The sequence below is a fragment of the Podarcis liolepis genome (genome assembly GCF_965112155.1).
Source record: "Podarcis liolepis genome assembly, chromosome: 9".
Classification (NCBI taxonomy): Eukaryota; Metazoa; Chordata; class Lepidosauria; order Squamata; family Lacertidae; genus Podarcis; species Podarcis liolepis.
The window spans coordinates 13,380,379-13,394,928 of NC_139564.1; the positions used below are offsets into that span (position 1 = coordinate 13,380,379).

The 14,550-nt window shown below is 42.6% G+C and overlaps 1 long non-coding RNA gene across 2 annotated transcripts; it reads left to right on the forward strand.

Moving 5' to 3' along the window:
• The first annotated feature begins 1,723 nt into the window (after window positions 1-1,723).
• On the forward strand, window positions 1,724-14,531 carry LOC310686002. Of its 2 annotated transcripts, none has more exons than XR_014515626.1 (5): window positions 1,724-1,917; window positions 4,729-4,796; window positions 5,699-5,807; window positions 10,778-10,936; window positions 12,610-14,531. It is a non-coding gene; the product is annotated as an uncharacterized lncRNA (long non-coding RNA). The 2 variants fall into 2 exon arrangements; XR_014515627.1 differs by having other exon boundaries at window positions 1,799-1,863.
• Window positions 14,532-14,550: the final 19 nt, after the last annotated feature.

The window sequence follows — 14,550 nt, forward strand, 5'->3', positions numbered from 1 at the left end:
AGCCCCAAGCAGAAGCTGAGTCTTGTTCTTAGCTTACCACACATGGTTTGTTTGAAGAAAAGCAAGCCATGCCTTCTCCTTTATGGCACAGGCGAGGAGCAGGATACGAGCAAAGCATTTGCACTCATTAAAACATACCTTATTTTAAACTATAGTTTAACATTGCATGCAGAGGATAAGCTTTTAATGAACAGCCCAGAACCATAAAAACAGAGGCCCAAGGAAACAGTGAGAAATTGCACCAAAACATTCAGAGAGCAAACTTTGGGGGTGCCCCTAGGCATTGGCTTCAATAGAAATAAGTATTGTTCGGCATGATATTCTCATGAAGTGTTAAATCCTGGGGACTTTAAGAATGGACACTTACACAAGAAGTGAAGTACAGACTCGGTTGGCATCGCTCTGTCTCAGGAGACAATGGAGAAGTGTATCTTTGGGGCTGAAGTCAAACTGTTGGAGGGTTGCAGCGCTTGCTGTGGCTGTAGAAACCGATGTGGGAGAGGTACCGTATTTTTTGCACCATAACACTCACTTTTTTCCTCCTAGAAAGTAAGGGGAAATGTCTGTGCGTGTTATGGAGGAATGCCTACTGGTGGCATGCCTACGGATTTTCCTCCTCTAAAAACTACGTGCGTGTTATGGTCGGGTGCGTGGGTATGTTTGGTTGCCCGCCCTGTGGAACGCCCTCCCATCAGATGTCAAGGAAATAAACAACAATCTGACTTTTAGAAGACATCTGAAAGCAGCCCTGTTTAGGGAAGATTTTGATGTTTTACCGGGTTTTTAATATTCTGTTGGGAGCCGCCCAGGGTGGCTGGGGAAACCCAGCCAGATGGGCAGGATATAAATAAGTTGTTGTTGTTGTTGTTGTTGTTGGAGCTGGGGCAGGTGAAGGCATCCATTTGTGCTGCTGCATTGCACCAGAGCGTTCCTTCTCTCTGTGAATTAAAGGGGAAAGAAATATACATAAAATTTACAGGTGCTAATTTTTGGATCCAGATGAAAATTTAGAAACAATCGAAACAATAATTTCAAATACAGTGGTACCTCGGGTTACATATGCTTCAGGTTACAGGCGCTTCAGGCTACAGACTCCGCTAACCCAGAAATAGTACCTCAGGTTAAAAACTTTGCTTCAGGGTCAGAACAGAAAACACGCGGCAGCAGCAGGAGGCCCCATTAGCTAAAGTGGTGCTTCAGGTTAAGAACAGTTTCAGGTTAAGAACAGACCTCTAGAAGGAATTAAGTTCTTAACCTGAGGTACCACTGTAGAAATAGAAGACATCCCAGCAGAGAGGGGAGGGTGGTGACAAAGGTGCTTTCGCTGCCTGCTGCCCAGGTGCTCATTGATTGGACAAAAAGTCCTGAATTTCAGGGGGTTGGACTAGATGACCCTGGCGTCCCTTCCAAGGCTGTGATTCTGATTCTATGATTTCACAACTTCCAAGGCCACTCATGCTCTCCAGGCTTGGACTGGACAGCCCTCCAAAGAGAGAATTTTTTTCAAATGGGGGGCTGTGCCGCTGACAGCCCATCAAACAGAGGACCATTTTCTGCAAAGCAAGACAAGTTGCCTGCCCACCCCCATAAATACGAATTCATAATTTTTTCCCCTCTTTTGTATTGGGTCTATTACATTGTCAGCCTGCAGGCAAAGACTTCCTTGGCTTTTAATTAATCTCTTTACGGTGCTTAGGGGGAAGAAATAGCTGCTTTGTAAGCGAGTGACAACAACAATACTAATAGATGCTCATGGTCCTTTTGGGATGTTGGTGAAAAGCTTCTTGTGATTGACAGGAGCATTCTGAGGCAGTTAAGAGGCAGTTAGGAGAGGCAGTTAGAGGATGGGGAGTTAAGATTAGGGTGAGAGAGAAAAGGACACTGGAAGAGAGTCTTCTCAGTTGATAGTCTGGAAATGTACATTGTTTGTTGTTATTATTAGCATGCCATGGGGATTATTGTTTAATAAGATAATGTACAGTTAAATAATACCCACAAGATTTTACCTTAATTGGATTTGCCTCTTTCACGTGTGATTGCTGAACCCCTTTAATTTTCCAGTGGTTTCCTAGTACCAGGGAATACATTCCTCTTTATCCCTCCCCTCCGTTATTTCGTCCTTCCTCAGTTTATCCGCTGTGCTGGGGGCACTGCTATTTTTTCGCTCCGTAACTTTATTTAAGCGCTTGCTGGTTTTGTATCCTGGTCCACAAACATCCCAACAGAATTTTAATCCGAGTCATGTTGACTTGTGTGGACTTATTTCAGCGGGGTCTTTACAGGTTGCCAAATTCAAAAACGGGAAGGGAGGGATTATCACCCGTAAATTACTTTTTTAAAACACTGAAAGCTACTACCCTAAATGTACTGTAAGGTTTTACGTTTCCTTACCACAGAAAGGTCGTGCCACCATCTAAGTCAAGTGCCTATAATAAATATTTTGCTTCTTAAACGATACAAACCCACACTGCTTTCTAAATCTATGGATGCACAAACAATCCCAAAGTCTCTGGGTACATCCACTCAGTTTCTAATCCCTATGGGCCCTTTTTCCTCGAAAACACCACAACTTCCCACATCCCAGGCACATAAACACACTCTCTCTTCTCCCTTTCCCACCCCACAATCATCTACAATCTGAGGTAAAGCTGTGCCACCCGCAATCCCATTTCTCCCCTTCCTGCGCCCTCAGTAGAGCTGGAAATCATGAGCTTTGACCTTTTAATTTATTTTAATACATTTATATCTAACCTTTTCTGCAAGGACTGCATAGGACTCCAGCAAGAGAGAGAATTATTTGAAGTATTCCTTTTATAGCCTGTACAATACAGAGGGATCCAGAAACCAGAGATATTAGATCTTTGATTTTAAATGAGATAAACACCTCATAAGGATTTTCCTTTTTTTTTATCGGTTTGTGAGTGCTGCATTCAATTAGAAATGTTAGGCTTGAAAGCTGTTAAAACAGATTAAGAGCAAGCAGACAGCTTCCTCATATAAAATTGATACCATCTTCCCAAAATGCTGGGGTTTTTCCCCCCTAATAGGGCACATGAGGCACAATGCTATCAAAATCAAACACTTAATTCTCTTCCAATTTCAGAGAGAGGGAAGCATTTACTGAAATGCACCACTGAAAACAATGGCATTTCAATGTGCTTCTCAACTGTGGCTGAATGGTGTCCATTGCATTTTTCAGAATAATAACAATTTATTATTTATATGCCACCCATCTGACTGGGTTACCCCAACCATTCTGGGCGGCTTCCAACAAATTAAAATGCAGTGCAACAGCAAAAAAATTAAAAAGGAAAGCATCATAGGCAGACACTGGAGACGCCTGTCAGGAGTAAACATGGACCACTGGTATCAAATAGTATGGGGAAATAGCCTTACTAGAAAAACCAAAACTGACACAGGGACAAATAGAAGAATACGCCTTCACCCCGGTATGGCTCCCCTTTATCACATGCACAACCCAACAAGAACCGGCCAACAGCATATGAATCAATATGGCCAGCGTGACCCAAAAATCCACACTCACACACATAAACACATCTCAATACAGCCAGCCAAAGACAACCAACCACCTCTAGGCCACCCCCAACCTCTCTCCCCACCAAGGAAATGTTGTTGTTGTTTAGTCGTTTAGTCGTGTCCGACTCTTTGTGACCCCATGGACCAGAGCACGCCAGGCACTCCTGTCTTCCACTGCCTCCCGCAATTTAGTCAAACTCATGCTGGTAGCTTCGAGAACACTGTCCAACCATCTCGGCCTCTGTCGTCCCCTTCTCCTTGTGCCCTCCATCTTTCCCAAAATCAGGGTCTTTTCCAGGGAGTCTTCTCTTCTCATGAGGTGGCCAAAATATTGGAGCCTCAGCTTCAGGATCTGTCCTTCCAGTGAGCACTCAGGGCTGATCTCCTTAAGAATGGAGAGGTTTGATCTTCTTGCAGTCCATGGGACTCTCAAGAGTCTCCTCCAGCACCATCATTCAAAAGCATCAATTCTTCGGCAATCAGCCTTCTTTATGGTCCAGCTCTCACTTCCATACATCACTTCCAAGGAAATATAACAAGCAAATAGAAAGGGAATCCACACAAGTAACCCTGACACAAAACCCCATACATACACTTAGTAGAATTATATTGCATGCAACACTAATGTCTCACAACCGATGAAAGTGATCCGTAGAAAACACAACTTGAAAAAAGAAACAATGTACGTATTTTTGTAAACTAAGAAATCTTTAATAAAAATTATTTTTAAAAAACATTTTTAAAAGAAAAGGGGAGTGTCTCTGATGTTCAAAAGCAGTCTAGGGTACAAAGGTTTAGGTGGGAAATTATTTGTATCACTGTATTAAAATATACGCCCCACTGTGGCTCTGTGGTCTAAACCACAGAGCCTAGAGCTTGCCAATCAGAAGGTTGGCGGTTCGAATCCCCGCAACGGGGTGAGCTCCCGTTGCTTGGGCCCTGCTCCTGCCAACCTAGCAGTTCGAAAGCACGTCAATGTGCAAGTAGATAAATAGGTACCGCTCCAGCGGGAAGGTAGACGGCGTTTCTGTGAGCTGCTGAAGTGAATAAATAAAAGCAGTACACCTTTAATCAAGTGCAGAAGGAGTCCAGAAGGCAGTGCAAATCCAATAGCAACCGGGTGATACACAAATAACATTCACGCTCCATGTTTTTCCTAACAAGCACCAAACATTTGTCATTTATTTTTAGGGGACCTCATCAGCAGTGACTTAAGTTGTATGCAAAGGCTTGGGGAAAGCACCTGTTTGTATGGGAACGTAAGTCGAGTGTTGCAGCATTTTTTTTCTCATGAATAAGCCAGGCCTAATCCAGGTTTTAAAGATTAACTGTAATAACAAATGGATTACAGGATTACGCTAGAGATATGCTTCCCTATATACATAGAAATGTAATGTCGTCATGGTGCAATTGGCATGACTGCCAGTAGGGGGCCACACCAACACCATGACGACAGAATAGCAGGCAGGTGAAGGAGGAAGCAGCCCAGGTGGCAGGAAGACCAGGTGAACTGCTTATTATTATTATTATTATTATTATTATTATTATTATTATCTTTATTGCATTTTTTAAAAATACAGAGAAAGCATGAATTAAACATTACATCCAAATATTCAAAAGTAAAAATAAAAAGTAAAAATAAGAAAAGAAAGAAAAGGGGAAAGGGGGAAAAAGAAAAAGGATAAATAATAAACGAAAATTAATTAGTCAAGTACACAAAATTGTTCAAACAGTGATTTGAATATTCTATACACCGGGTTCTCAGAAAGAAATTATATTTGTAGTCCTTCTTTTCTTTCTTTCTTTCTTTCTTTCTTTCTTTCTTTCTTTCTTTCTTTCTTTCTTTCTTTTCTGGAAAACTAGTTTGAATCCCTGCTCTATTAGTTGACTTCCCTCCATCTCTTTGCGGCTTCAACGCTTCTCTTAAGTGACAAATATTCTGCATTCATTTATTAAAATCAGTCCGTCCCCCCTTATATCTGTGAGATAAATCTAAGCGCAACCAAGTATTGGTTTTGGAACCATATTTTGTCAGGTAGTTTTTAAAGCAATCCCATTCCTTTTTGTACCTTCATATGCCTATTGATGTCTATTTGACATTTTGATTGTGTTGATCATAGAATTCTTGAATTCCATGTTAAACTATTCAATTTCCCTCCAGATTTACAAGGCAATCAGCAGTCAAGTAACTCCTTGATATCGCAAGCACTTTTTGCTCAGTGTTTTGAGAGTTGGGAACAGATTTTCAAGAGATATTAGCAAAATACATGGTAAGTAACTTTGCCAACTTCTCTCACTTCTCTAGAAAACAACTAGATGAGCAATCTATTTACAGTAAATCTAACTGTGTCAGTAAAATAACTATTTCTGCAGCAGAAACATTCTGAGTTCAATATTTGTACAGCTTATCCAAAAAGACTAGTCACTGTAGTAAAATATTAACTAGAAGTTTCAATCATTGCTTCCTACTGCGTCATCGCATTAGACAGATACCTTCCAAAGAGCAGAGGGAAACAAACATACACTTTTAAGTACTTTAACTCTTCTCCCGGATCTTCTAAAGCTACTTTAGGTAAAATAATCTTATTGTATTCACTCCTGCAGAAGTTAATTGAAATGATTTCCACAAGAGGCTACCAGGGCTTTGAATCAGCATTGCCAGTGGGGTGTGAAACTAATCTTACTATAGAGTAAAATTGTAAGGCTGTTGTCACGCTACAGTTTGCACAGTCACCAGTTGGGCGACCGCGGCAACTCCGGCGTGACCACAAAACAGCAGGCAAGCAGGCAGCACAGGCAGACAACGCAAGCTGTTTAAAGGTGGGTGGGCAGTGCTTCAGGGCGGTTTTAAGGGAGCTGGGCATGTTTACCCTGGAGAAGAGGAGGTTAAGGGGTGATATGATAGCCATGTTCAAATATATAAAAGGATGTCACATAGAGGAGGGAGAAAGGTTGTTTTCTGCTGCTCCAGAGAAGCGGACACGGAGCAATGGATCCAAACTACAAGAAAGAAGATTCCACCTAAACATTAGGAAGAACTTCCTGACAGTGGGGCTGTTTGACAGTGGAATTTGCTGCCAAGGAGTGTGGTGGAGTCTCCTACTTTGGAGGTCTTTAAGCAGAGGCTTGACAACCATATGTCAGGAGTGCTCTGATGGTGTTTCCTGCTTGGCAGGGGGTTGGACTCGATGGCCCTTGTGGTCTCTTCCAACTCTATGATTCTATGATTCTTCTATGATTCTAGAGAGTAGTTTCTCAAGCCCCGTTAAAATGTTTGGGGTGAGCTGGGAGGGAATGGGCAGGGTGGGTGGGTCGTGCAGGGAGCGGGTTGGGTCAAGTGTTATGGGAGGGAGTCCGTGAGCTCAGCAAGCAGGGACAGCAGCCCCATGTGTGTTCGGGAAACCTTGGTGGTTTACAGTGGTACCTCAGGTTACATACGCTTCAGGTTACAGACTCTGCTAACCCAGAAATAGTGCTTCAGGTTAAGAACTTTGCTTCAGGACGAGAACAGAAATCGTGCTCTGGCGGCGCGGCAGCAACGGGAGACCCCCATTAGCTAAAGTGGTCTTCAGGTTAAGAACAGTTTCAGGTTAAGTACGGATCTCCGGAACGAATTAAGTACTTAACCTGAGGTACCACTGTACTTATTTCATAAAATGGACACACTGCCTGATTGTAAAAAGAAAAAATCAAAACGGTTTACAAAAGAAGATAAAGCAGTAAAATTATCAATGAGAAAAATAGACAACAATAACGGTGTATGTAATGTCGAATTGGATTCTGTTCTATCATTATTTACTATTAATTATTAAAGTATTAATATTGTCTTAACACACACATTACTTTCATGTAGGGAGAAATGGGCTCCTGCGCCATTACTATGGAGCTAGAAAAGGGTGGTTTTAGTAGAGGTTGCCTTTATGGCACAGCTTCCCAGATATAACAGATATGTGATAGAAAGGTGGTCAGATGTGAAAGAGCAGAAGAGGTCCAACACCTTTAATCGCTGTGTAGGATATTGAAGGGAAGCGGGTGGCGCTGTGGGTTAAACCACAGGGCCTGGGGCTTGCTGATCAGAAGGTTGGCGGTTTGAATCCCCGTCACGAGGTGAGCTCCCATTGCTCGGTCCCTGCTCCTGCCAACCTTGCAGTTCGAAAGCATGTCAAAGTGCAAGTAGATAAATAAGTACCGCTCCGGCGGGAAGGTAAACGGCGTTTCCGTGAGCTGATCTGGTTCACCAGAAGTGGCTTAGTCATGCTGGCCACATGACCCGGAAGCTGTCTGCGGACAAACGCTGGCTCCCTCGGCCTATAGAGCGAGATGAGCACCGCAACCCCAGAGTCGGTCATGACTGGACCTAACGGTCAGGGGTGCCTTTACCTTTAGGATATCGAAATTCAGTCTTTCCACACTTGGTAAATGTATAGTGCCCCCCACTTTAACATATCTGTTATTCCCGGAATGGTAATTATTTTTGGTTTGTACTATGCTGTATGGTTAGGGATGCGGGTGGCGCTGTGGGTAAAACCTCAGCGCCTAGGACTTGCTGATCGCATGTTCGGCAGTTCGAATCCCCACGGCGGGGTGCGCTCCCGTTGTTCGGTCCCAGTGCCTGCCAACCTAGCAGTTCGAAAGCACTCCCGGGTGCAAGTAGATAAATAGGGACCGCTTACCAGCGGGAAGGTAAACGGTGTTCCATGTGCTGCGCTGGCTCGCCAGATACAGCTTGTCACGCTGGCCACGTGACCCGGAAGTGTCTCCGGACAGCGCTGGCTCCCAGCCTCTAGAGTGAGATGAGCACGCAACCCTAGAGGCGGTCATGACTGGCCCGTACGGGCAGGGGTACCTTTACCTTTGCTGTATGGTTAGATCGAGTTTCCAGTAAATATGAATCTGATAAAGAATGGGAATCCATTGTTGTTGAAGTTCTGCGAATGGTGGGGGTTTACATAGCTATTCTTACACGTCTTAAATTGCCATGTAACAAGAATAACAGTTCATCAGTCACTAACTGGCACTGAAAGGAATTGCTGAAATTAAAACCAGATGCTTATAGAGGGGCAAATAAACCCTTCTCATGTCCTACTGCTACTTATTCTCTGTGAGTTCTGATTCAAGATTAGGAAACTAGATTTGACTGAAACTGAGTGTCTTGCTGCATTGGAATATTTTTTTTTAAAAAAAGACTGTCAGTGCATTGGAAGCAGGAAATGGGCTATGAAGGCAGCTGGACCTTTGGGTCATAAGGGAGTCAAAGGTGTGCCAAGGAAGAAAAAGGAAATTGTTATGTACTGAAGTTCTCACCCTGGGCCAGCAGGGGGATACTGTAGATAGTTCAGGTCCACATATGCAAATAAGGGATCGAAAGTGACGTTCAGTGATTGGATAGTTACAGAAAATGGATACTGTTGCGTTCTAGTGGAGCTCTATATAAGCAGGCTGAGTGAATCCTTCAGTTCTGTTCTGTTCTGGCCTGTGAATAAACAAGAGCTGTTTGAAGAATCACTGTGTCGTCTGATATGTTCACCCACAACTTTACAGAAATTGCAGAGAAGCTGGCAGAATGCTTTGTATGTCTCTTCGCTGTGGAAGATGCAAGACAGTTCTTTGTGCGGCCAAATGAGGGGATTGGTAAAAGTGAAGTTGAAAGGGAAGTCGGTAAGGCTTGGGAGTTCCTGAAAATCACAATATAGTGGTACCTCGGGTTAAGAACTTAATTCGTTCTGGAGGTCCGTTGTTAACCTGAAAATGTTCTGAACCTGAGGTACCACTTTAGCTAATGGGGCCTCCCACCGCTGCCACGCGATTTCTGTTCTCATCCTGAAGCAAAGTTCTTAACCCGAGGTACTATTTCTGGGTTAGCGGAGTCTGTAACCTGAAGCGTCTGTAACCCGAGGTACCACTGTAGTAGACACTCAGCTGAAATGTGCTCCTTGCATTTCTTTATTTGCACCATCTCTGCTTTCTTTGGTCAATGTTTGTTCTCATTGGGGATAAGTGACCATTTTCTGAAGAACTGCTCCTTGCCTCCAGTAAGCTTCCTTGACTCTGTTCCTTAACCACGCTGGCATCCTCTTGGTTGCTGCACTCAGGTCCTGCCTGCTTGTGAGTAGCCTCCAAGCATTTGGTTGGTTGCTGCGAAAAGAGGATGCTGAACTAGATGGGACCACGGGCCTGATCCAGCAACACATTTTGTGTGTGCTATCATTGTGCCTCCTTAGAGCATTCCTGAGATCCAACAAGGGACAGCAAAAAGCAAATGTTCGAAGCCTTTACAAAAGAGCAAACATGACACTAATCTCTGCAGTCTTTAATTTAGATCATTCTGAAATCTGCATTATCTCCGCAGAGAGCTGAAGGAAATAATATTAGTAACCCTTTATAATAGTGAATTTTGTGATACTGGACAGTACAGATAATTACTTCTATGCACTTTAATGGTAGATAAGTGGGATGGGTGAGGAGAGACTTAGGAATTTCCATACATCTCAGTGTTGTTTAATCATTTATTTGTTTTGTGAAAGTAAATTGCCCTAACCTCATAGGAATGTTTTTTGTTTTGCTATTAATTTGTAGAAGTGCTCAGATGACCTCTAGTGGCCGTGTGATAACATTGCAGAGAAAGCGCACAATTCTAAAATATAACCTTAATATAGTGGGCTCACTGCTTTTTTTTAATACCATTTGGGGTTTAAAAGGTCCAATTACTTGTCCAAACTAAAAGTTAAATGAGTTAACAGGTGGTTCATGGTTGGTTTTGATTTCTTATCTTGCAGGTTGTTGTATTTAACGTGTTATATTACTTTTCCTGTTGGCTTTATATGGCAAGAGTTGTGCTGGATTTTTAATACCGCTTTGGAAATTTGGAAATAAAATACTAAAAGGCATTATTACACAGTGTTGATAAATGCTTAGTAAACAAATGCATTTTTAATCTTACTTGTTTCTCATTTTAATATTAGGTTTTACTGTTGTTGTTTTACTCTACCTGTAGCTTTCTGTGTTTTCAGCTGTGAGCTGCTATGAATTTAGGACTGAAAAATTAGGATAGAAATCTTTTGAATAAAACCTAGAGACTTGGTGGAAACAAGGAAATAATTCAGTACTGTATTAGGTTTTCAAATAGCCTATAATTGGCTGACTGACTTGTTTTTCAGGAAACATTGCTATACAAAACCACAGCTAGCATTATTATTCGTATTAAGTTTAATAAGTGAAATGAAAACTTTATCCTGGGCAGATGGCGTTTGATCAGAAACACGGTGATGCTGCGATTTCTACACTTCAAGTTCAAGTGGATGATGTGAAAAATGTCATGAGCCAAAATATTGAAAAAGTCTTGGACAGACAAGAACGCCTGAGTGAGCTGGCTGATCGAAGCGATGATCTCCAAACAGCGGTGATTCTACATTCATTTACTTTGTGCAGAATATTTATCAGTAGAATGGCTTTAAGCTGACTCTTTGAGGATTGGCATCAGGATCTGAGGGTTGTATCATATTAACTCCATCACGCAGCCTTTCTCAACCTTGGGTCCCCAATGTTTTTGGCCTACAACTCCCATCATCCCTGACCACTGGTCCTGTGAGCTAGGGATCATGGGAGTTGTAAGCCAAAATCATCTGGGGACCCAAGGTTGAGAACCACTGAAAGGATGTACGATTCTGCAAATGTACTGTATTTTTTGCTCCATAACATTTTTTCCTCCTAGAAAGTAAGGGGAAATGTCTGTGCGTGTTATGGAGCGAGTGCCTACGGATGGTGGGAGGATCTGCTGCAGTTGTGAGCAGAGGATCCATGGTTCCCCTTCCTTCCCTCCTCCGTGGCTCGCTTTGAAACAGCAAAGCGGGAGAAGAGCAGCTGAGTGGGGAGGAGAGAGGGACAGAGAGCCTGCTTGCTTAAAAGGAGCAAAGCGGGAGAGGAGAGCCTTCTCCTCTTATACCCCTCTTCTGCATTATTAGCAGCATCCTTCTCCACACACCCCACGCGTACTCCTTGTCCCTTGAGTGCTTTTCCTTCCCTCCCCACTTAAAACGTGGTTACAAAACACGGATCCACATGGATCCTCAGGATTTTTGCACTGGGTCACCCCAAATTCACCATCAGATCACATAGCATGTCCATGGCTACAGCTTGCACCAAAAAAATCACGCACCCACTGTTGCCTGGGGCCGCAGTGGTGCAAAAACGTGGTTACAAAGCATGGATCCACATGGATCCTCAGGATTTTTACATTGGGCGACCCCAAACTCACTGTCAGATCACATGTTTGTGGCCACAGCATGAACCACAAAAATCATACATCCACTGTTTCGTTTAGAATATTTTTTTCCTTGTTTTCCTCCTCTAAACACTATGTGCGTGTTATGGTCAAGTGCGTGTTATAGAGCGAAAAATACGGTAGCTTCCTTCCAATCTCTCCTTGCACACTCTTATGGGGGTAACACCTGTAAAATTTAGGGGCACAGGGAGGGGTATGCTCCATTGCACAAGTGTAAATCCTTGGACTGATGGAAGAAGTTTGTTGGATCCACAGGGAAGCCACGTGGTCCATTTGCTAGCAATGCAGCAAGATGCTTACTTTGGGGGCTCACCACAAATTACTCCTCCAAGAAAAAGTCGTTAGTGATCAGGGCCTTTGAAGAAACTGTTTTAAGTGTTTAACTATCAATTCATGCTAATCAAGCAGCTTCAACGACACTGAATTCCAAGAGGAGAAATATTCTAGGCTCATTTTGCGCTTCTCTCTCCCACCAGCTCTCAAAATACTCAAGCAGCCTGATGGAAAAAAACTAACAGCATTATCCTAATCGTGCTTACTCATAAATCCTATTTAATTCAACAGGGCTTATTCACTTAAGTAGGGTTCAGATTACAGCTTAAGTGTGTTAACACACAATTCTTTGAATTGCATCCGTTTGAAAAACAATGCAAGCTAAGACTTCGATTACCAACTGTTGGGGTAATTTGTAAGTTACACAAAGCTACTTCCACATTTCTATAGCAGCCGCTTTCATCCATTTGGTGTGTTGCCCTGCTTACTGACTTGTGCCTTTTTCCATTTGCTTTCAGGCTCACGGTTTCCAAAAAACGTCTACAAAGATTTCAAGGAAGATGTGGTGGAAAAACACTAAAATGATCATAATTATTGTTAGCGTTGTCCTCGTCATAGTAGTGTTCATCATCCTTTTAGCCACAGGCACCATTCCAACATAAGGATCCTTTTAAGCAGTTTCAAACGATGCACTGGCATTCTATAAAGAGTTCTAGATTGAAAGGCACAAGTATTTTTGTTTAAGTCTTCTATCTACAAATAAGTACAGTTAACAGCTACAAATTGCTTTTACACACTAGCGCTTGCCGTTGGGCTGGCAAGCAAGCAGGGATGGGAAACCCTTTGCCAGGCTGCCTGAGGCTGCCAGGAATTGGGAGTCCAACAACGTCTGGAGGATCACGGATTTCCCAGCCCTGCAATAAAGGAATGAGCTAACTCCCCATTTTCAATATTTTGCATCATAAAAAGTGACAAGGCAATAGATTTACCTATTAAGACAAAACCCTGAACAAAATTCTCAATGGTGCAGGGGTAGAAATGCTTTCAATTTCTAAGCCAACTTGTTGCATCTACTTCCTATTCTGCACCCTTATATGCTTAAGGCCCACGTTCTACAAATGCTGGTGTTTAAGGGTTAAATAATAATCTGATACCAAGTAGGAAAAGTTCTTTATTAAAGGGGGAAAGTCGTGCTATAGGCAAGAGCAGGCTTGAGAACTCCAGACCACAATGTCCTGCCCAATGGTTTTTTGCTTATTCTCACACTACATGATTCCTCACTGCAGTTTAGTTTCATGTTTATTAAGCAACAGCCTGATAGAGAAAGAAATTGAGCCCTAGTGCAGGTGTGTCTACTTATTCCTATAACTGGAGCCTCTGTGGCGGAAAAACTATTAGTGGCTGAACTTCAGTCAATAGCTATATGTCCAGACACGTATGACTGCAATGTACAGTCATTTTATATGTAAGAATTTTGGGGAAAAGCAGCGAGAAAGATGCTGGGGTTTGCTGCCAGCCACTGGCGACAGCAGGTAGACAGACCCTAAAAAAGCACCTCCTTAGAGCCATAAGAACATGCTGAGACGAACGGACTGTGCAATACAAGCCATGGCAGAAGCAATTCATTCTGCAGTCTCTTATTCCAGAGTAGACTGTCAGGAGCCTTCACAGTACTTACCCAATTGCCAGTTATAACAATCAGTACAAAATTAATGAAATGCTTAAAAGTGCCGTCTTTCTTGATTCAACTGCTTATAGAAATGTTTTGTTTCCAACAGATATTGATGTGACAGTGATCAAACAAAATATAGATATCTGTGTACCATCTGGCCAATGTTTTTTGAGTGATATTAGAAGTCATACTTTGTTGGGCAAGTGCCGTTGTAAAGGCTGGAAAATATAAATGTAACATGGACCCCACTGTACTGTCTGAAGTTTTGGTTGTTTTTTTAAAAATGTATTTCTAGAGTTCAGGAACAGAGGAGAAGAAAACTTGTGCTGGCTCCTAACCCACAGCCAGTAGGTAGTGTCAATTCAGAACCGCTAGATCTACACTGGAATTATCCTGCCTTTTGGATGACTGACTCAAGCACAATACAAATACGAACTGCCAAGAGTGGTGCAAGGAGATTGTCACTGCCAAACTCCTCGAGCATAAAGTCTCTTAATAAATGATCAACACAGCCACTTAGTGTTTTGGGGTCCACATGTTAACGGGGCAACATTTCTGTAATCTGAAAACCACTGTAAGCCATTTAATACAGTGATCAGATTTCTAGCTTCCAAGGCAGTGAAGCAGAATTTGTGCAAGCCTTAGCGATGCTCCGCAAAGGTGAGGAACCAAGATGGATGTTAGATCCTGTCTATCCATTAAATCCCTCTTATCTACTACTAATACAATCCAAATAATAAAGAAATCTGGAATTGTTTGCTATGGAAATGTGTTGCTGTGTTATTAG